Raw genomic sequence first — 24787 nt, 5'->3', positions numbered from 1 at the left:
GGTAAATCACAACTTAATTTAGAAAGGCTACAGCGCTCTACCTATCACTGTCTCCTTTGATCCTCTGCCAGTCTTGTGGGAGGTGTCAGCCGTGTCAGGAGAAATACTATTGTTCTCCCCTTCTGTTGAAAAAACTAAGTCAAAAAATGGCTATCTCCAGGTCTAACTACTGCTAAGTATCAGGGATGACAGGAGAGTCCAGGTATCATGACTCCCTAGTCCAGTGCTCCTTAACCATGGAAAAGAACTCCTTAAAGCTTGAGGCTGTGAGACCCTTCCAATGTGCTCCACTGGGACATTTCGTAATTTCCTCTTCAGGAGCTCCTTAAGAATAGCATAAGGGCATATCCAGCTGGAACCATTTACATTGACTGTACAGCCTGGAGGCAGGGGATGGACTTAATGACCCTAGGCTAATCAATTCCTGCTTCCTAACACAAGGAGTGATTGCAAAGTAATGATCCACCAGACCCAGACAAACATCACAGTTATACATTAAATAAAGTTTCTGATTCTTCATTCCATGATAAATGTATGGTTAATCCTGATTCCTGATCCATCATAAATTGCTGTTCTCTTCAGGGTCACTAAGTGACATTTGACTGTGAGTTGTAGAGGAAGTTGAGCAGGAGAGCTTCAGCGGGAGTGGGTGCAATATCATAGGTATTGTAAGTGTTCGCATTAATCTGTTGCCATCTGTCTTTATTTTGCTAACCCACTCAATCGGACACCATAAATGTTAACAGACATAAAAATGCTTTTCTTCAACATTAGGCACACATATCTTCTTGTTCACCTCCTGAATCTCAGACAGCCCTTGATTATCATGGGCAATGCCACAGTGATCCCCCAGCTCCCTGAAGTGGCTCTGAGCAATGATGCCCCATAAGGCATTGTTCCAAATGCACAACCGGTTTTTAGATACTGTTTCAGGGCTCTGATGCTCCTGTACTTGGCAGCAAATTTGACCCCCCTCTTACACAGAAAGATACGAGATGCAACCTTTCCCTCATCCTGTAAGAATGTGGACTCAAACTGGAGTGGAGAAGGTTAAGCCAACTGCTTTCTATTTTCTTCCAAGTAGATTGAGATGGAGGTGGCAACACTCCTACCCCTGTCCCCACCATCCTACACATCAAAAATCAGAACAGCCCCTGTGTCCTTGCTATTGTCTATTATATGGAAAATCCATTCCTGGGATGATCTCAGTGAAAAGGTACCAAGTAAGAGCCTTGCCTCAAAACTTCTAAAGAATCTGCCATCACTGGGCCAGTGAGTTGTCTTTGAAATCTTTATCATCCTAAGTTTACTTTGGCAATCTTTCAAAGAAATGAATAATCTTAGAAGTCCATTTTGCTGAGAACTTTTATCTGCATTGTAGTGGGTGCTGTGGTGTGCTGCCCAGATCTGAGACTGAAACATTCATCCCTCATCGACCAGCAGTGTTGACCGCTACAGCTCTCAGCTGAGGCCCTCTCTAGTACTTGCCCTAGAGAGCCAGGGTCACAGCCCATCCCCTAAGGCCATCCACATGCCATGAGTGGTCGCTGCAAGTAATAAGGGCAAATGCCCTCGCCCCAATTCAGGACGGCTCTGCAAGTCTAAGCCAGTTTTAGAGATCCTCAAAGGGCCCCATGAAAAGGGTCACAGGATCCTGAGGCCTTTGTTGGAACTGCACCACAGTTTGACTTCTCCTGGACTTTTCTTTTCCTCCAAAACAGGCCCCTCTCTGAGTCCTGAGGAACCTGACTTACGCTATGGATATTTGAAGGACACTGCACAGTTTGTAGATTGTTTTAACTCTTATTTTCAATGTGACTGATAATTTTGAGCTTTGGGCTAGAGGGAGCCTTCATTCTAGAAAATTGTTTCAAAAGTGACAAGGGAACATTGGTGAGATAGGTAAGAAATATATGTGTTACTCTTTGAAATACAACTAATTTTACAGTATTAACCACTATATCACTTGGAGTCAACTGCCAATTCTGAGCCAGTTGAAATGTAGGTCCTTGTGTGCAATGGGTAAAGAGAGAGATAATCCACCTCAGCTACTCATATGCACTCTTGTCATGAACTTCCTGCCTTCTCTGAAGGTCAGCCATTTGGGGGTTTTATGCTGCCACCCTCCTCTTCATATCTTTAGAGACAAAATCCTGACTGAGGAAGTAAAAAAATCTTATTATTCATGGGGGGACTAATAAAACCAGAAGAGAGAATAAGCCCATCAGGTTAGAGCAGCCCAAGAAGTATGTCCTTGCTCCCTAATGTACTGGCTGGTAGTTATATCTCAGCCCCCATTCCTCCTGCAAATGGGTGTCCATGTTCTCTTCCCTATGTTCCTCTATCCTTTATAATTCTTCATTTCTCTATGCTTATATTTCCTTCCTCTGGTATTGTCCCCATTTATCTCCAGGGATGTTATAAAAAACAAAAATGTTTGAAATAGAGAGTGTTTTAATTTATTTACTGGAAAACATATATTACCTACATCATCATTAGAAATAAGGGACAGTGATATGAAATCAAGATAACAGTTTCACAATTCCCAAGCTGCTATGAGTCATTTTACCACTCTGACCTACAATTACTATCTGTATCTTTCTGGTTCCATTCAAGAATCCAGGGGGAAGACTACAGGCCAATTCCAGAATGGTATATTTTTTAAATCATTAACTATATCAATGCCCTTTCCTAGACAAAGTGGAAAATACTAAAATAATATTGTCACCATTTAGCCAAAATACTTACATGTCTCTTTGGTGGCCATGGTATGTTACTTCCATTTTTGTAGATGGCTGCTTAGTTATAAGCCTATAATTTTAATATTCTTCCATAATGACAGGGTAAAGCAACAATCTAACATACATGTTGATCCAAACATTAAGAGTATGTTTATAACAGAAAGGGACTGATTGTACTACCTAAAGTTATCTATAGATTCAGTGCAATCCCTATCAAAATTTTAAAGGCATTTTTCATAGAAATGGAAAAAATAATCCTAAAATATTTAGGGAACCACATAAGACCACAAATAGCCAAAGCAATCCTGAGACAGAAGACCAAATCTAGAAGCATCACAATTCCTGATTTCAAACAATATTACAATGCTACAGTAATAAAAACAGTATGGTACTGGCATAAAAACAGACACATAGAGCAATGGAACAGAATCAAGAATCCAGAAATAAGCCCATTTATACATGGTCAACTAATATTTCACAAAGGAGCCAAGAATACTCAATGGGCAGAGAATAGTCTCTTCAATAAATGGTGCTGAGAAACCTGGATATTCACCTGCAAAAATTAAATTGAAAAAAATCAAATACTTAGATGTAAGACCTGAAACTATAAGACTCCTGGAAGAAAATATAGGGAAAAAAATATCCTTGCATTGATCTTGGCAACAATTTTTTGGATAAGACACCAAAAGCATAAGCAACAAAAGCAAAAATAAACAAGTGGGACTATATCAAACTAAAAGCTTCTATGCAGCAAAGGAAACAATCAACAAAATGACAAGTTAACCTATGGATGGGAGAAAATATTTGTAAACCATGTATCTGATACAAGGTTAATATCCAAAATATATAAGGAGCCCATACAACTCAATAGCAACAAACAATAACAAATAGTCCAGTTTTAAAATGGACAGAGAACCTGAATATATATTTTTCCAAGAAGACATACAAATGGCCAACATGCACATGAAAAGATGCTCAGCTTCACTATAATCAAGGAAATATACATCAAAACAACATTGAGATATCACCTCACACCTGTTATAATGGCAGTCATAAAAAAGACAAGAGGCCCTAACCAGTTTGGCTCAGTGGATAGAGCATCAGCCTGCGGACTCAAGGGTCCCAGGTTCAAGTCTGGTCAAGGGCATGTACCTTAGTTGTGGGCATATCCCCAGGAAGGGGTGTGCAGGAGGCAACTGATCAATGTTTCTCTCTCATCGATGTTTCAAACTCTCTATCCCTCTCCCTTCCTCTCTGTAAAAAAAAATCAATAAAATATATTTTTTTTAAAAAACAAGTGGTAAGTGTTGGTGAATATGTGGAGAAAAGGTAACCCTTATACACTGTTGGTGGGAGTGTAAATTGTCATAGCCATTATGAAAAACAGTATGGAAGTTCCTCAAAACATTAAAAATAGAGCTACCATATGATCCAACAATCTCACCTCTGGCTAAGTATCTGAAGGAAATGAAATCCCTATCTTGAAGAGATATTTGCTCTCCCATGTTTATTGCAGCATTCATTACTCACAATAGTGGAGATATGGAAAGAAGGAATAGAATGATGGTTTCCAGTTACTGGAGAGTAGGGGGAATTGGGAGTTGTTGGTCAAAGGGTACAAACTTCCAGTTACAAGATGAATAAGTTCTGGGGTGCTAAGTACATCATGGTGACTACAGTTAACTATAATCTACACTATCTACACTAATAAAAGAGAAACATGCAAATTAACCATCACTCTGCTATGCCAAGCCACTCCCACCAGCCAATCAGAGTGAGTATGCAAATTAACCATCAAAGATGGCGGGTAAATTTGCATATGCAGGTGGGGCGGCAGGGCCATGGCCGGCCCTTGGGGGTCCCGTCCTTGGTGGGTGGTGGAGGCCTGACGGGCAGCGCCAGACACCGCTGGCAAGGTACCAGTCCACCAGGGCCTTGGGAGGCGGGGTGGGCAGTGCCAGACGCCACCCCTGGGGTCCAGGTCCATTGCAGGCCCCAGAAGGGGCAGCAGCCTGCCTAGGCACGCCTGCAGGGCCCGTGAACATCACCGCCCTGGGAAGGGGAGGCCGGCCCGCCTAGCCACGCCTGCGGGGCCCCTGGAACATCACCACCCCGGGGAGGCGCGGCTGGGCCTGCTTAGCCACTTCCATGGGGCCCGTGAACATCGCAGGCATGGGGTTGCTGAGACCCAGACCGGGCCTCTGGCCACAGATTCACAGCTTCTCAGAGACCAACTCTACCAGGCTGCCGGTGGCCATGTGGCTGGGCCACAGGGTGCCCTTTCAAGATGTGACACAGAGAGGAGGTGCGCGAGGAAATCCAGAGAATGGGATGTGGGGGTTCAAAACTCACTTCCTTTGGGCTTTGTCCTTCTTGGTCTTGGTTCTTTTCTTTCAGGCCTGGAGCCCAAGCACTGCAGGAGAGAGGGATGGATGAAGGCCGAATGTGGAAGAAGAAGTGTGAGGCCCGACTGTGGGGCTGCCTGAGGGGCGGCTCCAGGGCCAGTGCCACAGCTTTGGCAAAGCGGCTGGCCAGGAGGCGGGTGTTCCAAGGGGCACCGAATAGCGCCTCACCATCCCTCTATAAGAACACTCCACACAGGCGCTGCCTTCCCCAGCAGGCTCTGGGCGACATCTGCAAATGCTACTGCAACCTCTAACATTCTGGACAGAGAACTAACCCTGTGCCCCTCTGGGTACCAGGCTTGCTAGGAGTGTGCTGTCACCAGTGCCACAGATCAAAGGCAAAAACCTGGCGAGGCGGGGTGCACCAGAGGGGGCTCAGCCGGGGCAGGGGGCCGGTAGTCAGGGATCTGCCTTGCCTGCAGAGAGAGAGGTTCTGCAGTGGCCCCAAGACGCGGAATCAAGCGGCATGGAAGGACACCCGGGCGAAGGGGCAAGGACCCGCAGCCCTGAGGCGGGGGTTGAGGGGCGGTGCCACCTCAGTGGAGGGGTGCCGCACTGCAGGGTACCGGACTGACTGAGGTGATTCAGAGAAGCTCCCAGTTCTAACCAGCCTCGCCCAGGCGGCCTTCGCACTTCAGAGGCGGCTACTCCTGCTCCCACCTTGGCCCAAAAGCAAGCCTGCACCGCCCTGCCCCATGGCAGAGCATGCCTAGGCGGTGAGTGCAAAGCCTTCCACCTGCTCCGGAGAAGGGGGCGGGCAGTAAAGAATGGGGGAGGGGGACTGGGGAGAGGAAAGAATGTGGAGCATCTGCGATGAAGAGGTGCTTGAGAAAGAGGCTCGGAAGCCTGACAGGAAGGTTTGTTCTGTTTGCCTGGTGGCTGCCCCTTAGGAAGGGCAAAGAGCATGGCTCTGAGGGCTCCCTGTGCACTGAGTCAAGTTCCACAGCCAACTGGAATTGGCCTCAGTTTCCTGGTCTGTAAAATGGATTAAGCGTGTCCCAATGCCTTCACTGAGCTTTGATGGCCAATTGAGATTCTTTATAAGGAAAATGAGGGGAAAAGTGAGAAAGAAAAGGAAAGGCGAACAACACAAAAGAAAGACTGGAAGGAACCTGTAAACCCATTGTTACTTAAATAGGGAATATAGTCAATAGTGTTGTAATGACTGTATGATGCCAGGTGGGTACTGGAAATATCGGGGGACACTTTGTAAAGTATATGATTGTCTAACCACTATTCTGTAACTAATATAAAACCTGAAACCAATACAAAATAATATTGAATGTAAAGAAATGAAGATTGGAGTGAAATTTTTATAAATTTCTAAGTTTAAATAAAAGCTGTAAATGAATGAAGGGGGAGAATAAAAATAGTGTTTTTCATTTTACCACTTCATTGTCTTTTCAGTACATGAAAAAGACAGTTGTCTTTATATGGTGCTTTTATACTTTTCTAAGTCATTATCTCATTTTAATTTCAGGGCAACTTAAAGACAAGATAATTATTCCCTCCACTATTCAAAGAAAGGAAATCTTGGTATCTGGTCCCAATGATTCAATCATCAAGCCCTTATTGTAAAGCAGGGTTAGTAAAATTTTCTGTGAAGGGTCATATCTATACTAATAAAAGCCCTGGGGGTTATCAGGCCAGCAGGGGAGGGTAGTTGGGGGCAATCAGGCTGGCAGAGGAGCAGTTAGGTGTCAATCAGGCTGGCAAGGGAGCAGTTAAGGGGCAATCAGGCAGGCAGGCGAGCGGTTAGGACCCAGCGGTCCCAGATTGTGAGAGGGATGTCCAACTGCAGGGATTGGGCCTAAACCTGCAGTTGGACATCCCCCGAGGGGTCCCAGATTGGAGAGGGTGCAGGCTGGGCTGAGGGACACCCTGCCCAGGGCACGAATTTCATGCACCGGGCCTCTAGTCTATATATATAAAAGCCTAAGCAACCAGAATGCTGGAACTGGAACGACCAATCACTATGATGTACACTGACCACCAGGGGGCAGACGCTCAATGTAGGAGCTGTCCCCTGGTAGTCAGTGCACTCCTACAGCCAACCTCCTGGGCCGGCCAACCTCCCCTGGTCCCTCCATAGCTGGCAGCTGGCAGCTGGCAGGAAGGCCCCAATCGGCCCTGATCGCCAGCCATGTCTAGGGACTCCACCTATGCACGAATTTCATGCACCGGGCCTCTAGTATATTATATACTTTAAAGTTACTAGGAGAATAAATCTTAAATATTCTCACTACAAAAAAATGGTAGTTATGTAAGATAATGGAGCATTAACTAAGCTTACTGCAGTCATCATTTTGCAATATATACATATATCAAACCATCACATTGTACACCTTAAACTTAGACAATATTATGTGTCACTTATATTTCAATAAAGCTGGGGGATTAAGAGAAAGAGGACTGAGGTGTAGGGAAGTTAATCATACAATGACTTGTGTTCTCTATTTTTCAAAGGCTTTTATTGAAGCATTTCTCTTAGTAATGCTGCTTTTACAATTATATCGCTACAAAGCATTTGAAATAACTTTTGACACTCTAAACATAAAAACTTACTCTGAGATGAGTAAGTATAGAAACTAACTTCCTTCCAATGCTAACTGCTGTGGCAACAACAGGAAAAGTATATTCCCAAAGTTAAACAGGCAATGCCTCTGCTGAGACAGGATTAAATACAGAGACCCAAATTCCAGCCAGTCAGGGTCTGAACACCAATGAGAATTTCTTTAAGTGATGTAATGCTTGAATCCTGATATCCTTTTGAAAGGAGCTTGTGGTTGAAGTTTCTATAAACCAGACTGAACTGGAATTTCCTCCCATTCCAATAGTTTCCTTCTCTGCCTCCTACACAGTTTTCTTAGGTAGGTTTGTTGGAATGTAGCAATGTTCTTCCCTAATGTTTGACAGACAGCACTTTTTGTAACTGTGATTTGCATGTGCCTTCTTTGAGTGATGCTAGTCCACTGTTCTTCATGGACCCCTTTTATCCTTGTAAGTGCTTAATAGAAGATTCTGAAAGACACCGTCTCCTCTAGTCATCGTACTGACTAAATGCTGGCTCTCTCCGCTTATGTTCTTCCCACAGATCTCTGGGGTGGGGAGGCTTGTGACAAATGAAGACAGAGACCCACACTTTCAGCTCCATAGCAAGATGGAAAGTTGTTGAGATATGCATGGAAGCTCTTGCTGCATTCATTATCCCCTTTCCCATTAGCATGTTGTTGACAACCAAATAAGTGGGACAGGTCCAGGTGACAACAAGTCTGAGGGACTCAGGAAACCCACTTAAGGAAACTCTGAAATTATTCACTCTCTAAAAGCCTTCCCGGCAGAGCCAGGAACATATTGTACACATGAAGAGACAAGGGTAATGTGCTCTGGATTTTGTTTTAAGTCACCCTTTTAACTTAAATCCCGGAGCTATCCAGAGAGTTAAGTTCATGAAATGGCATGAAAGTTGGTGAGGATTCTTAGAGCATGGCAAAAATTGGCACCTCTCCCAACTTGGCTGAGGAACAATGTACTTTGTACAAACTATTTTTAGAGTTAAAGAAATCTTTTTCTTAAAGAATTAATTCATCGCTTACCACCCATTAAATGAAACCTTAAAATCTTGATTAACCAATAACCTCTTCCAACTTGTTCCATTTGAAATATACTAAAAAATAGCCATTCGTTTTCCAAAGTAAATGCATGCCAAACACCATAGCACTAAATGAGCTAATATATGTGAACATTCTTTGGAAACAAAAAAGCCATAAAAGTAGCAGACATCAGTATGTTTAAGATCATTGGCTCTTATCATCTTTTTTTACCTGGAGCATAGTCTCCAACAGAACAGCAACCACATTTCTTTTGCTTTCTTTGTGCCCATGTCCCTCAGCACAGTGCCTGGAACATTATACATATTGGATAAAGATATGCTACATTGAATTCAACTTTGAATCCACAAATATATATTAAGCACCTACTACTAGTATAATGAGTCACCATGCTAATAGGTAATGGCAAAAAGGTATACAGAGACAAGTAGCTACCTTCCTGAGGAGAGAACTCAGTCTATCAATCTCCTCGAGCTCCGTCACCACAGATTACAAGGGCAGTGTGCACAGTTGCAATGTCTTGTGAGCCAGGCAGGAAACGTTATTAAATGGAAGTGGGCTCCTGATTTTAGGGCAGTAGATTACCACAGGGATAGTGGGAATTAGAGAGTGCAATGCTTGCTTAAAATGTAATTATTCAACTTCAAATATTTTGTAACCATTGTACTAACAAGAATAGTTTTGTCAAATTTCTGGTAGATTATTTATCCTTGAAAAGGAATGAAGTTCTCAAATATATTAGAACATAGATAAACCTTGAAAACATTGTGCTAAAAAAAGATAAAGAAAAAAATTTTAATTATGCTAAATGAATTAAGTACAAAATAAAATAAGACACAAAGGAACAGATACTGTGCAGTTGCATTTATATAAAATATCTAGAATAGGGAAATTCATAAACACAGAGGTTATCAGAGGCTAGGGGGAGAGGGAATGGGGAATTAGTCATTGCTGAATTGTTTCTGTTTGTAGTGTTTAAAAAGTTTGGGAAATAGATAATGGTGATGGTTATACAACATTGTAAATATAATTAATGCCACTGAATTGTACACTTAAAAAGGTTAAAATGACAAATTATACATATATATATATATATATATATATATATATATATATTACCACAATAATCTTTTTGTTTTTTAATGCTGGCAGATTCCACACAATTTGGCTGGCCAGTTGAGATTCCTGAATCTTGGCACAAGGCTTTGTTCAATAATTGCTTACCAATTAAATAAAGACAGAGTTTCCCCTACCCCTATGATATTCCAGAGTTTAATGGAAATAACACAATATTTCAATTCAGGCAGCTATAACACGTGCTATTTACTAGTTATATAATCTTGGCTAAGTTAAACTATACCTCAACTTCCCCATCAGTAATATGGGAATAATAGTGGGACCTACCTCCTATAGTGAAGATTGTATGAAATAATGCTTATAAAACTACTTTCAGAGTGGCATTTGTATCATTAGCTATGTTTAACATTAAATAAGAATTAGCTATTAACACTATTAGGAAGACTAGAAAAATGATTTACATTTTGGGTCCTAACCTAGTGTTTTGTATATTTTCCTGACAATGATTGTCTTCTTGGGAACTATGGATACAAGGTAAAGTTCCTAATGATGTTTTTTAATGTGTAATTTTAGTCTAATGACCTTACTGACCTGTTAGAAAATCCTCTAATGGCCCAGCCGGTTTGGCTCAGTGGTTGAGTGTTGACCTATGAACCAGGAGGTCATGGTTCGATTCCTGGTCAGGACACATGCCCAGGTTGCAGGTTTGATCTCTAGTGGGGGGAGGGGGGGCATCTCTCATCATTGATGTTACTCTCTCTCTCTCTCCCTCTCTTTCTCCCTGAAATCAATAAAAATATATTTTTAAAAAATAACTATATAAATAAATAAATAAATAAATATTCTTTAAGACTCCCTGTGGTTATAATAAGGCCCAAATCCACAGAAGATAGCACAGGCCTATCTTCTCGTCAGCCTGGGAGAGGACACTGTGGCCTCCCCATCACCAATCCTATCTTCCCACAGGCCCTGATTTCTGTTTTATAATCTCTGTGCTTCCAGGAAAGCCAACTCTTCCCTTGGCTCCAGCTCCAGAGACAGACCACCTGGCCCAGGCCAAGGTAAGCAGACCATTTCTGCCTTCTCAATACTGTGTTCAGGGCAGGGCATGTGACCTCCCCTGCTCCCATCGGGTTAAATCTCAGGCCTCTTACAGCGATGCTGTGACAAATTTGATGTGGAAGGCAGGGGTGAGGGCTGGAGCTACTCCACTACCTTAGGGGTCACAAGTCAATATATGAGGGAGATTAGAGCCAAGGAAACTAGAGAGGAATAAAGAGCTCTAATAAAGTTATGACTGGTGCCATCCTACCTCTGGATTTTCCTTTTTATCCAGCCTATACATTTCATTTATTATTATTGCAACCAAAAAGTCTTAACTAGTCAAAAAAAAAAGAAAGAAAGAAAGTCATATTTTGCTGCACTATTACCTTCTTCCTCAGCCGCCCTGCCAGCCAAACTGACCTGGTTTCTGTTTCAGAACACTACTGAGCTTCTTCAGCTTGCACTGTTCTCACCAATGCACTTTCTCTCCCTGGACTGTTTGTTCAACACCTTTCCTCCTATCATTTCCCTACTCTGCCTGCCCGGTTCATTCTCATTCACCCTTAACAGTTCAGCTCAAACATCATTTCTCCAAGAAAGCTCTCAATCTAGATCAAGTTCTTATTATGTGCACCCATACCACTTACACTTTGTAAGACTTGCCACCATGATAATTAAATAATTACTAATTGAATTATTTATGACTAACGTATATCTCCCACAATTTGCTTCTGCTATGTTTCCAGTGTGTAACACAGAGCTTTGTCCATAAAAATAATAGTAAATACATATTAGTTGAATAAATGACTAGTTTTTAGTTGCCAAGGCTAATTGTTAAGATGTTAGTATAGACCTGCTGATAAAAACAAAAACACATTATAAACAAATCAATACTTGAGAAGAAAGGGGTTAAGAAAGTTACACGTTGCTGCTCTCTGGCTGTGGATGAATACCACATTCAACAAATATTGGTTGGGCACCCACTCTGCACAAAACGGAGACTGGGTTGAGAATACATCAGCCCTGTCCACCAGGAGCTCTTTGCTGGACTTTAATTAGCTGGGCATAGAGAATACCACTGCTGTGAATGATTCCAAGTCACATCTATTACCCATTGCTTTGGTGCTTAGTTCACGCAGGGTCAAACCTACATATTTAGACTTTTAAAAAATTTGGCTTTGCCTGTGTCCTAAATAACAGGAAAAACATGGCTCTCAAAACCTCCTTTCTTGAAGTTTTCTTTGAATCTGCCCTTAACCACTAAAGCTTGGAGACAAAGAGAAGACTGTAGACTGCCTCCGAGCCTATCTTCTCCAGGGTATGAAAGCATTTTGTAAACTCCAAACCACTCTCCACATGCAAGTGCTACCACAGAATCATGACTGCTGTATGATTCCCAGGTGAGAACCTGGGAAAGAGACAGAATTCTGGTGGGAAGTCAGGATGAGCCAGAAGCCAGAATCAACTTTAGTTCTAAACCACACAGAACAGTGATGGCTTTGGTGTCTGAGACAAGCCAGTCATTGATCCATCCAAACCCTGGCCTTGCCACCTACTAGATTTGTGACCTTGTACATGTTCCTATGCTTTGGGAGCCTCTGTTTTCCCATCTCTAAATCAGGGGTGAACACACCTCACCTCATAGGATGAAATGAGATAAAATACCTGAAGCACTTTGCCCAAGGTCTGGCACACAGAAAGCAGCACTCCATACACTTTAGCTCTTATTATTTTTGAGGCTACTGGGAGCAAGGCCACAGATTAGAGTGAGGACTTGCTCCCCAGCTTTTGTTTCACACGAGGCTGCCTTATTCAGGGATGATCTGAATTGACTCCTTAAATAGATGCTTCCTTGGAGATCTAGCTGTATTCTCCCTGGGGCCCATTTTACCCTGAAACGGCAACACAGAAAGAAGGTGAGACAGTTCAATGCCATTGCTTCACATTGTGACAATGGCACGGTTGACATGTCAGCCCTCCCTGTCAAAATATTACGACAATGATAATAAGTAAAATAAATTTAAAACATTTATTGATTGTTATGTGTAATCATTTTCCTCTACTATCAGTGACATACGATGTCAAATGTGATATATTTGAAAAGTATTTTAAGCAAGATAATGAATGAATTGGATTTAGGAGTTGAGTATTTATAATGCAGTTTGATGAAAAATCCCCTTATGTAGAGACATATCAATAGAAGCCCGAAGCTGTGAGCTAATATACAAACCCAATGACATCCTTCCTACCAAGGCTCCCGCACACACAAGATGAGAGAGGAAATCAGAGCATGCTGTTGAAATTGCTCACACCATTTGGGTAGACATCAATAACCTGACATGCATAAAAACCTTGGGACAATCGGGCTTAGGGTCATTTGCTCTTCATTGTATACCAACCTCATCACCATGACCCACCCTCTTTTAACTGCTGGTTTCTTGGGCAAGTATGGGGCCTGGCTGGGGCAAAAATGTGCTCAGCCAAACCACTGCCCTCTGGGCCTCATCAAGGATGACATCACAGAGTCATGAGCAAAGGCTTTGACAGTGACGAAAGCCACGTGCTCCAGAAGATGAAAGGCCCGATGCCATTCTTCACAGAGAGCGGCCATCAGTACAAAACCAGTGTGGAAAACAAGGTGAGGGGAAAAGGGAACAGGGCCTCGATGACAATTAGAGATTTCCTGACAGGGCCCATGCTAAACGAGTTATAGAGGCAATTACCCTCAAATTCTGAAGCGGCCATTTCCTCAGTAACCCAGCCCGACCTGACACCCAAGCTGAGATTGCCATAAGCTGGGAATTTATGGTGTTAGAATGCCAGTTTAGCATAAATTACCTCAGGGAACAGATTTAAACCACTTGTGTTTTTAAAAATTATGCAACAACAACAACAAAATGAGTTTATGCAAACACAGGACCAATTGCAGAATGGGGCCCTCTAATTCTTTATCTCCAAAGACACGGCATTCCTTCTCGCCTATCCGTTTTCTCTCGCTGGATGAAGATTCACAGCATTAATACATAATAACTGTATCTCACTCCATTACAGGTACTTCAAGGCCGTTCCACATAAACGATATGCATGGCTTTGTGTCTTCATCTTTAAAACTACCAAATATCTTGGTCACAGACATCTGTTAGGTTTAATGCATCCCCTGCCATAAAAGTGTTGCTTAAGACTAATGAACAAACGAATGTTTGTTTAAACCTCTTTGTGAAAATCAAACAAGCTTTCAACAGCTATTCATATATTTATTGTTAGATGTGAATCATCACTTAGGTGCTTTGCCCTGAACTATTACCAGCTAATGCTTGTAGTTTCATGGCACTAATTCACTGGCTGTGGTTTTTGTTGGGATTTTTTTTTTTTTCCCTCTTGTTGCTCTCTGTCAATGCCGTCTCCAGAAGGGGTCTGAATGAAAAGTGCTACGGTGTTACTGGCAGAACTGACAGCAGTTGTGTCTGGAATAGCCCTGGTGTTGTCTGCAGAGGGGTCACGGCCTCCAGGGACTGCCCAGCTAGAGCCGCACTGCACCCAGCAGCTGCCCATGTAGATTGCACAGGGAGACCCTCCCGAGCAAATGAGCACAAGCAGGGCGCACACCCTGCCTCTACCCCCGCCCTTCCTCACAAAGTAGCTGTTTTGTCAGACTCAGCAGCACCTGAAAAGCTCCCACAAGATTTACCCATTGTATTAAATAACAGGTTTTGGAAGCCGAGAACTGTTATTCTAGTGTTGCTGGGTGTCATTAAGGTTGCACGTCTATGCTTGTTTAATTTTTCTTCTGCCATTAAGCAAACTAAATGCTCAGAGATTTTTTTCCTGTCTCAGTGGGGTCCACCCAGAATAGAAAAGAGAATAAGTGTTCCAGGGTTGTGTAACTGGGTTTTTTTGTTGCTTTCATTATAAGGAAGGAATTAAAAATCCCTCCTAGTCAGTACTTAAAATATCAAAGTCATTGTTTAATGCCTTTGAGTCACTGTAGAACTAATTCAATTGCACAGTGTAGCGCCGTTTCACGGTGTGTGAAACACAGATAGTACATAGAAGTGATTGCAAAGTTGAATAAACACCAAATTAGTTTTAAAAGTCTGCAACTTCCCGGTGGAGTCTTTCAAACTGAAAGCACAATTGTCTGACAAAGGCAATGGTCGCCCAAAGGTTGCATTACCTTCCACTTCTGTTAATGTGAGGGGTTGTCCCCTGACACTGTGGCACCTGGAGGAGGCGGCTGCCCTCTGAGAGTGTGTGTGCTGACCACTCAATATACCTGCCTGCCTGTCACTCTGCAGATGTCATAACGTGACCTGATGTGGGCAAGTGAGGGACAGCAGGGCAGGTGACAGAAAGGCTGTGGCCAAATGAGGGACCCCAGGACAATTTTAAAAGCAGTTTGATGTAGATTAATACTGTGACTAAAGAGTAAGATAACCAGAGTGAAGGCTTCAGCCCTACTGCTTTCTGGCCGTCGGGCCATGTTTGAGCCACTTCTTATCTGAGTCCATAGTCAATAATAAGAGTATGTATGTGACAGGCACTGTTCTAAGCCCTGAAGTCCTGGAGACACATTATCAAACAAAAGAAGTAAGGCCATGTCCAATGATGTTTATTATAAACAATCATAGAAATTAAAAAAGAAATACTTTCTGATTGCTTAGATGTGCCAAACATTGCGCTAAGGACAAAAGCTACAAATGCACCCAAACCCCAGTTCCCATCCTCACTCATTCACTCAAAAAATATTTGTGATGATCTATTGCATCAGACACTGGAAATCTATAATAATAAAAGCATAATATGCTGCCGAAACCGGTTTGGCTCAGTGGATAGAGCGTCGGCCTGCAGACTGAAGGGTCCCAGGTTCAATTCCGGTCAAGGGCATGTACCTTGGTTGCGGGCACATCCCCAGTAGTCGGTGTGCAGGAGGCAGCTGATCGATGTTTCTCTCTCATCAATGTTTCTAGCTCTCTATCCCTCTCCCTTCCTCTCTGTAAAATATCAATAAAATATATTTAAAAAAAAAAAAAGCATAATATGCTAATTAGACCGTATGGCCAAATGACCTTCCAGACGAAGCCAGGGCTGCGAGGGCCGAGCCCCTTGCATGAATTTTGTGCATTGGGCCTCATGTATAACAAATAAGAGATTAAATCTCTTGCTTCATAAAGCTTTTATTCTGATCAGGAAAGGTAAACAATAAGCCAATAAATGGCTCACCTCCTTTAAATCTTTGCTCAAATATCCCTTTCTCAAAAAGGCTACATGACTACCCTGGTAAAATTTCATCCACTGCCCAGTGCCCATTCCCCTTTATCCTGTTGTGATGGTTAATTTTCTGTATCAGCTTGACTGGGCCATGAGGTGGCCAAATAGTTTTTCAAACATTATTCTGGGTGTGAGGATGTTTTGGGATGAGATTAACATTTGAGTCAGTAGACTGAGTAAGGCAGATTCCCCACCCCCCTAATATGGGTGGGCCTCATCCAATCAGCTAAAGGCCTGAATGGAATGAAAATGCAGATCCTTTCTTGAGTGACAAGGAATCCTCCTGCCTGACCACCCTCAAACTGGGACGTCAGCTTCTGCCTGCCTTTGGACTTGTATTGAAACATTGGCTCTTTATGGGTCTGGAGCAGGGGTGGGCAAACTTTTTGACTCGAGGGCCACAATGGGTTCTTAAACTGGACCGGAGGGCCGGAACAAAAGCATGGATGGAGTGTTTGTGTGAACTAATATAAATTCAAAGTAAAGGAGCGGAGGGGAGAGCAAGAGAACCCTCCGCTCTTTCAGCTCCGCGGGCCGGATGGAACAGCCAAACGGGCCGGATCCGGCCCGCGGGCTGTAGTTTGCCCACGGCTGGCTGGAGCCTGTCAGCCCTCAGGTGGGAACTACACCATTGGCTTTCTATGTCTCCAGCTTGCTGATTGCCAATCTCAGGACTTCTCCGCGTTCATAATCAGGTGAGTCAATCCTTATAAGTACCTATGTGCATCCTGTGGGTTCTGTTTCTCTGAAGAACTCTGACTAATGTGTCTGTCTTTTCTCCATCACACATCACTTTCCAACATATTAACTCATTTATTATATTCTTGGTTTATTATTTATTTCCTCCAATAAAATGTAAGTTTCACAAGGGACTTGCTCAATGATATAAGGCTGGAACCTCATAGTCACTTAATGAATAGTTGTTGAGGGAATAAACAAATAAATATAATGTGCCAAGCAGAGATAAGTACCGGGGAAAAAAATTAAACCGGGTAAAGGAAATCGAGGGAACCAATAGCAGTTCTTTTTATAGAAGGTGGTCATATCCTGGTGAGACAATGATCATTGTTTCTGGACTGACCACACTATTTTTTTAACTTTTAAACTGCAACTGTTTAAATTCTTCTTCTTTTAATTAAGCTTTTTTATTTTGAAATTCTTGTGTATTCACTAGAGTTGGAAGAAATAACACAGAGAGATCCCATGTACCTCCTACCCAATTTCCCCCAATACTAACTGCCTGCAGAACCAATATATAGACAGTATTATAACCAATATATAGACATTGATGCAATTCATTAATCTTATTCAGAGTTTCCCAGGTTTGCTTCCCTCACCCAGGCAACCACTACTCAGTCCTCCATTGCTGTACTTTTTCCAAACTGGGCACTTTTGAGAGCAAAGCAGACACTATTAATAATATTACCTCTTTATTGCAGGACAACTGGCAAATGAGGACTGTCTCTGGCAAAACATGAAAGATGGCCATCCATTTATTATAGAATAACTAGAGGCCCAGTGCACAAAATTCATGCACTGGGGTTGGGGGGGGGGGTCCCTCAGCCCAGCCTGCCCCCTCTCACAGTCCAGGTGCCGTTGGGGGATGTCTTACTGATGGCTTAAGCCACAGTCTGGCCTCCCTCTTCGGGAGGCGACCTGGCTGATCAGGGGAAGGCGCCACCCCCATCACCCCACTGATGCTGCCACTGCTGGCTGCCGCAGCTGCCAAGGTGTTTTCATCAACACAGACTCCAAACCCTTCACCATGAAAAATGACAACTTTCTTTAGGCATTTTCAAGATGTCTCTTTCATAGGACATGATCTTTCTTTCTTTCTTCCTTTCTTTCTTTCTTCCTTCCTTTCTTTCTTCCTTCCTTCCTTCCTTTCTTTCTTTCTTTCTTTCTTTCTTTCTTTCTTTCTTTCTTTCTTTCTTTATTTCTTTCTTCCTTTCCTTTTATCCTCACCTGAGGATATTTTTCCATTGATTTTTACAGAGCTTGGAAGAGAGAGGGAAAGACAAAGAGAAACATCAGTGTGAGAGGGACACTTCGATTGATTGCCTCCTGCATGAGCCCTGACCTGGGCCCCCGCCAGGGAGGAGCCTGCAACCTAGGTACATGCCCTTGACCAGAATTGAACCCGGACCCTGTGGTCCACAGGCAGAGGCTATACCCACTGAGCCAAACAGGCTAGGGCAGGATATGGCATTTCTTAACCCCTCCAGCAGCGGACCTTCGTTTTGTCCTCCAGGAGTGAGGTTGAAAAACCCTACATTATCTTCTTCGATTCTTATTACCCAAGTTACCAAGAACACTGCGAGTGGCATACCAGAAGCTTAGCCAATGAGTGGTCAGAAAAGGTGTTTCCTCTGCAGCTCACGTGCAGAGGTGGGACTGCCAGCACGCCACAGCTGGCAGGCCCTCTTCTCTTCTTTCTGGGCCTTCCCTCAGCTGTGGAGGCTTCGGGCAGGCCTGCCCTCTTCCTTCCGGGCCGAGGCCTGTGCCATCCGTGGCTTGCCTCACCATGCATGCAGTCCCCTCCCACCCACCTGCACACACAGCCTCCTCCTGAGTGGTCATAACATTATGGCGTCCCAGACAATTTGCATATTACCTCTTTTTATTTATATATATAGATAGATGATAGATAGATAGATAGATAGATAGATAGATAGATAGATAGATAGATAATAACACTTGCCATCAGTCATGGAATGCTTATAGTATGCTAGGCACTGTGCTGAGCCTTGTCCACATTATCACTTCTCAAATTCACAACAGTTGTATGAGGCCAATACATTGTTTACATTTTACAGATGAGGAAACTGAGACAGGGTTGCATTATGACACCTTCCCAAGGTCACCAGGAGTACAGCTTTTAGAACCAGAAATCATAATTGGTCTGTCTGGTTCCAGAATGTACCTTTTTAACTCCTGCATATTAAACAAATAATTACAACCACTATGTTGTTAAATAATTACAAGTGAGCAAAGTATTTTTAAGGAGAAATAGAAAGTGCTACTGAAGCATAAAATGAGAATTAGAAAAATACCTACCTCACACAGAATTATAGTAAGAATTTAAAAATATTAGTTGGAGTGTTTGTATATCAATAACAACCTTTAAAAATGTTCAGCATTGTCAACCTGTATGTCAGAAGAAATGGCCTTAAGTGGACATTCATCATCTTGAATTTCCAACATTTTAAGAGCAATCTCCTCAAAAGTGCTGTAGCTTTCCATATATTCTTTGAGATGCTGACATAGAACATTGGGTTTTAAACTTTAAAAAATCTATAGTTTCCAACTACAAGCCACAGGCAGGGGCCCATTCAACTTGACACCCTAAACTGAGTAGCAGAGTTCACCCCACAGAGGAAATTGTCTCTGATCCAGAAGCAACTATATCAAATTTCACCCCATCTTTTCTCAAAGGGAGGAGCATTAAGGATACCTTAGCACATACTTAAAACTAAATATTATCTGTAAGAAAACCTCGATATCTTTTTTTTTAATATATTTTATTGATATTTCACAGAGAGGAAAGGAGAGGGACAGAGAGCCAGAAACATCGATGAGAGAGAAACATCGATCAGCTGCCTCCTGCACACCCCCCACTGAGGACGTGCCCGCAACCAAGGTACATGCCCTTGACCGGAATCGAACCCGGGACCCCCCCTCAGTGGATGCTCCATCCACTGAGCCAAACCGGTTTCGGCGAAAACCTCGATATCTTAATGTGGCAGTGAGAAAACACGATCAAGAGTACAGCACTGGGCTCTAGCTGGTTTGGCTGAGTGGATAGGAGCATCAGCCCATGGACTGAAGGGTCCTGGGTTCAATTCTGATCAAGGGCACATACTTCAGTTGCAGGCTCGATTCCCAGCCCATGTTGGGGCACATGTGAGAGGCAACAATTGATGTGTCTCTCTCACATCGACGTTTATCTCTTTCTCTCTGTCTCTCTCCCTCCTTTACACTCTCTCTAAGAATCAATGGGAATATATTCTCAGGTGAGGATTAACAAAACAAAACAAAACAAAACGAGCACAGCACTGGGCTAATTCAGAATATTGAAGACAGAATCTCTTGAAATACTTGTGCTCAGACTTTTCAGTTCTAAGCTTCTGGATTTTCTAAGATTTGATCCTGTGCCTATGATGGGAAGTCAGAATGAAGGGATCTGATAGAAGAGAAGATGATCCACCCATAAAGTCAGCTGCAGTGGTTAGGGTAGGGGTTGGTGATGGCGGGGGAAGAGACAAAAATCACTTTATGGTCCCATGGAGTCTGCTTTGAAATGAACATTGCATTGTAACTAAGAGGTTGAGTTTGAGTTCAAGCTCCACTAATATAGCTGTGTGTTCCCAAGCTAAGTCCCCAAGTCCCAGTTTCCTCATCTCTAAAATAAGATAAAAATACTTAATGGACCATGTCCAACCACTATGCTATACACATGGAACTAATGTGATGTTCAACTGTAATGGAAAAAGAATTTTAAATAGTTAATTTTAACAGACAAAGTTGTATGGAAATTAAATCAAAGTGTGCTCTGTATATACTTTAAAATTTGATATAAATAATGCCATTCTGCCTGGCCAGTATTGCTCAGTGTTTGAGGGTCGATCAACCTTTGAACCAGGAGGTCATGGTTTGATTCCTGGTCAGGGCACATGCCTGAGTTGCTGGCTCCATCTCCATTGTGGGGCATGCAGGAAGCAGCCAATCAGTGGTTCTCTCTCATCATTGATGTTTCTATCGCTTTCTCCCTCTTCCTCTCTGAAATCAATAAAAATATATTTATAAGTAAGTAAGTAAGTAAATAAATAAATAAATAAAGGCATTCTTTTTATTTGAGAAATTGAAGAGAAGGATGCAGTGACCAGGAGAGAAGATAAAATGGTGAAGGCCCCCCACAGGAATTCCTAAAGGAAGGGCTTATACAGGACCTGCAGGCTAAGGTCCGGTCTTTAGGGCCCTTTGGGAGCAGAAAGCACTCTGCTTGGAAAGTTGCACCTTGAGAAATCTCTGCACTCCATTTTTTCTAACCAGCAGGATATTTTTTTTATCTTATCTTATAACCCCTTTCCCAGGCTAGAAGGATTTTTTTTTTCTGGTTTCACTCTAGAAGATGGTAAACAGTGGACACAGGATGGGCCATTCTCACTCCAACCAGGTCTCTGTTCAAAGATCACCTTCTCAGACAGGCCTTGGCTTATTTTAAGTAGATCACACGTCAAAATTAGCAGCCTCTCCTGCACACAATCAAACTCTTACCCTCCCTTTTTGTCCCCTATCACTCCTTAACATGATTTATGCATGTTGATTTGTTTGTTCGTTACACGTTCCTTCACTAAAATGTAAGTGCCATGGGGCAGAAAGACCTTGTCTGTTTTGATCACTGATATCTGGTGTTGTGCTCAATACTAGATGCTCAATAAATATTTCTTCAGTACTATAAATGAATGAATTAATGGATTTCATTCTCATCTTTATTCTATTGACATTCTTCCATCCTAGTTGTCTTGGGTGAATCTGAAGTTTCTTCTGCTTCTTGGCACACTGTTTATTGTCTTTCTCCTGTCATTTGAAGCTTTTCCTTACTTAGTTTGGGTTTTCCCAAAGTAGAGCTTGAAACAAGGGCTTCAGTACCAGTAGTTTATTAGAAGGTGATCCCAGGAGTAGACAGAACAGGGAGAGTGAGGCAAGGAATGAGGAGGAACTAATAAAAGCATGCCTTACCCAGGTCACCAATGTGGACAGGGGGCACTCAGTTCTGCCTGGATTTCCTGAAAGATACACAGGATACTTTCCAAAATACGGAGGATGGCACATTAATCCACACAAACTGAAAAGTTTTAAAATAAATGTAGTGCTTGCCCTTGAAAAAATTTTACACAGAGTGAAAATGAAAACAAGAAATGCTTATGACCTATTTATTGTACCAAAGGGAATTAAATTTTATTGAGTGCCAAACATGAGTTAGGCACTGTGCTAGGCCATTGATATAAATTATCTTATTTCATTACAGCAAGAGGAGCTGCTGTGTATGGATTTCTGCCATTTAACTAGGTTCTTCACATACATGACCTCACCTATCCTCCCAACAATCAAATAAGGGTTTTTATCTTCATTTAAGAGAAGAAAAAAGTGAGAACTAGAGAAAAGAAATAATTTGCCCTAGGTCACATCATGAATACATGTCAGGTCTTTCTAACTCTACAGCTTTTCCCATGGAAAAGGGTAACATTTGAGTGACTGTGAATGCAGACACAAAATAATTCAGAGACAAGAAAGCATTGTGGATTAGAATTTTTTAACAAGATTTCATTAAAAAGTTGCATCTTGGTTAAGTGTTTTAAAAGGTATAAGTGAATAGGGCAGAAAAGGAGAGGAGAAAGGAGATAACTCTACGCCAAGAAGACAGCTGGAGAGAAAAGTGGGAAGATGGGGTAACTGGCCTCAGGGAGCTGAACCCGTTCATGGAGTCAGTTGCTCAGCCAGGTTATCTTTCATAAATAAGAAGCATGGCATGGAATTATGGAACATGAAAGATGGGGATTTAGAACAGGATCTAGGTCAAAGGCAAAAGAAGAAAAAAAATTTAAACAAAGAACAAAATCCAGATTGTAGTGATGACTCTGGGGCCTTTAAACCCTAAAAACTCCTTATTTTTCAAAGTGTATTTGAAAAGACATATATTCCATTTGTGCAGCCTGACAACAGTGGAATGCTAATAACCTTTAATTTCCTTGACTTCTAACCTTCTTAACCTGCTGTGCTGCTGGAACGGGATTGTAAATCAAAATATGCTGCATTGTATAGGCAACATGTGTATTGAGTCATTCCAAACTGCCTGGTGGTTTTTAAAAACACCACTCACATTACTATTTATGCTGTTTTTCTTTTTCATACGTCTTTCTTCTCACTCATGCTGCAACTGGTTAATACAGGCATCAAAACAACACACAATAAAGAAAGTGAAAAAGGAACTCAGAAAATGGTGAGGGAGGCCAAAATATCCCTGACATCCCTCCCTTTCCCAACTGTTCTGAATGTTTTTCCATTTTTCAATTAAAAAAAAATTGGAATATTGCCTTGGGTCTACTAAATCATTAGCAAATTAAGAACCTGTTTTTAATAACATTTAACTTGTAAATAATGCATTAATTGACTAGCCTGAATGTTAGCTTGCGCATTCGAGACTCTGCTACTAAATTTGTAATGAAAGAAATGTGCTGTAACAGTAGGCTATATGGTGACTATAACAGATTAAATATGACAGTTGATATTTGTGAAAATGGGGTTATAATTAGAGGACACCTGCAGCTGTTTTCCAACCAAAACAACAGAAATTAAACATGCATAAAGTGTGTACGTGGATGTCACATTTTCTGTTGGCTCATTTCTTTTGTTTTCCGGGAGTCTTGTGTGTGGTTTTTTTGTGTGTGTGTGTGTTGTTTTTTTTCCCTATCTTTTTGTCAGGTCATATGTCTAAGCAAGCAACAAGTAGCTGTTTGTGGACACACTTTATTGGATCTCTAAGTGATACATCCTGGGGAGGAAAGAAAAAGAACATGAATCTTTTTTCCTAAGAGTTAGGAGGTACTAAAAAACATGACTGATGACCCAGCATATTTATAATGCTCGATATTAGAGGAAGCCATGTGAGAAGGAGCCAGCAGTCTTCTGTGTTTTGCCTGCCTTGCCCCCAACTATCAGGTAGGATTTCTAAGATAAATACTTGAAGAATGTGGCACTTTACAAGTTATACAGTATTTAAAATGTATATGGTAGAAGGTGGGGTAGATAAATTGCTGGAAGTGGGGATTAAATTTATTATTAGCAATGACTAATAATACACAAAGTGTTAAAATTTCATTAATTCATTCTTTCATTCATTCAGCAAATATAGACAAGTATGTTAAGGTAGGCCCTGGGACACACAACTGAATAAAGAGAAAGAGAGATGGTGCAAGTCCGAGAAAGGGCTGCAATAGTAAGAAGTAAATCTTGGTCCATCCTGTCAAATGCAACAGGGAAGTTAAGTAAGATAAAGACAGAAAAGCTTCCATTGAATTTGTCTATCAAAGGTTATTAGTGACCTTGGCAAACATAGTTTCAGTGGAGTGTCGGGGACAGAAACCAGATTACAGCATGTTACACAATGAATAGAGGGAGAATGTGGACAGAGTGAGTTAAGACTGCTTTCAAAAGTCTGATCATGAAAACCAACAGAGGAAAGAGTATGGGAAAGAAAGAGAGAGAGAGAGAATATAATAAAACACAAAGAGCCAATTTTCTAAAGACCAGAATAAGTTGTTCATGCCCAGTAGTGGTCACAGCCATTGCACCCAGAGACACTTGGCACATTAACATATATGTGGGCATCTCAATTCCCCCCCTTTTTTTCTATCACAGGTCGAAATTCTCTTCCAAATTACAATTCTCATTTAATATGCTAATTAGCCTTCATTTTACAAAGGATCTTATTAAAGCTTGGATACACATTCAACTCTTTCACATATTGTCAATGAGTTGCTATTAACTTGGTCAATAATCTGCATTTTTCTGCATGAGAATTTTTACAATTTACTATCTCATTATAATTGGATTAGACTGAACCATATGAAATCGCCAC

This window comes from Plecotus auritus (genome assembly GCF_963455305.1).
Source record: "Plecotus auritus genome assembly, chromosome: 2".
Classification (NCBI taxonomy): domain Eukaryota; kingdom Metazoa; phylum Chordata; class Mammalia; order Chiroptera; family Vespertilionidae; genus Plecotus; species Plecotus auritus.
The sequence above is the reverse complement of the archived record's forward strand: the minus strand, read 5'-3'. Positions refer to the sequence as shown.